This window comes from Cystoisospora suis (genome assembly GCF_002600585.1).
Source record: "Cystoisospora suis strain Wien I chromosome Unknown contig_1778, whole genome shotgun sequence".
Lineage (NCBI taxonomy): Eukaryota > Apicomplexa > Conoidasida > Eucoccidiorida > Sarcocystidae > Cystoisospora > Cystoisospora suis.
This window is the reverse complement of record NW_027154578.1, coordinates 1-430: the sequence shown is the minus strand read 5'-3', so window position 1 is coordinate 430 and position 430 is coordinate 1. Positions and strand designations below refer to the sequence as shown.

Sequence of the window (430 nt, the reverse complement as noted above, 5' to 3'; positions counted from 1 at the left end):
CGATAAGAAACAAGTCGAGGTACTCCAGGGTGACAGAAATATGAAGAAACAAGTCACCGGCGAAAGAACAGGCAATGAAAGAAACGGAAGTGGCGCTGCGCTGAGCTTCCGTACAAGTGTGAGTACATCCAGCTGAAAAAACTTACATGCAACGGTGTGTGTACGTCGAAAAGAAGTCTTCCTGTGCACGGAAAGGGAGGCGCCTAGTCTTCTTTGGATCTATAGCCGCCAACAAAGAAGAATCATTTCAAAAGAAATCTTCCTGCACGCCTTGCTTGGGCCAGTCATCTAGGAGATACAGACGAAGCCTTGGTATATGCGAACTCATGCAGAGACATAAAGAGACTGGCTACCTCAATTGCATCCGAAAGGGTAAAACCTTATGTAGCTTCTTCTTTCTTTTTATACCCCCGTCAGCAGAAGGTCACTC

General features: G+C 46.3%; 1 protein-coding gene across 1 annotated transcript in view; it reads right to left on the bottom strand.

Annotated features, from left to right (window-relative positions):
- CSUI_003939 (tetratricopeptide repeat-containing protein) overlaps positions 1–429 on the bottom strand; it is a 12241-nt gene extending 11812 nt beyond the window's left edge. The window contains exon 1 of the mRNA XM_068064134.1: positions 147–429. The gene's annotated coding sequence lies outside the window, so the exon portion shown is untranslated. The remainder of the gene's footprint in view (positions 1–146) is intronic.
- Between the last annotated feature and the right edge of the window lies 1 nt (position 430).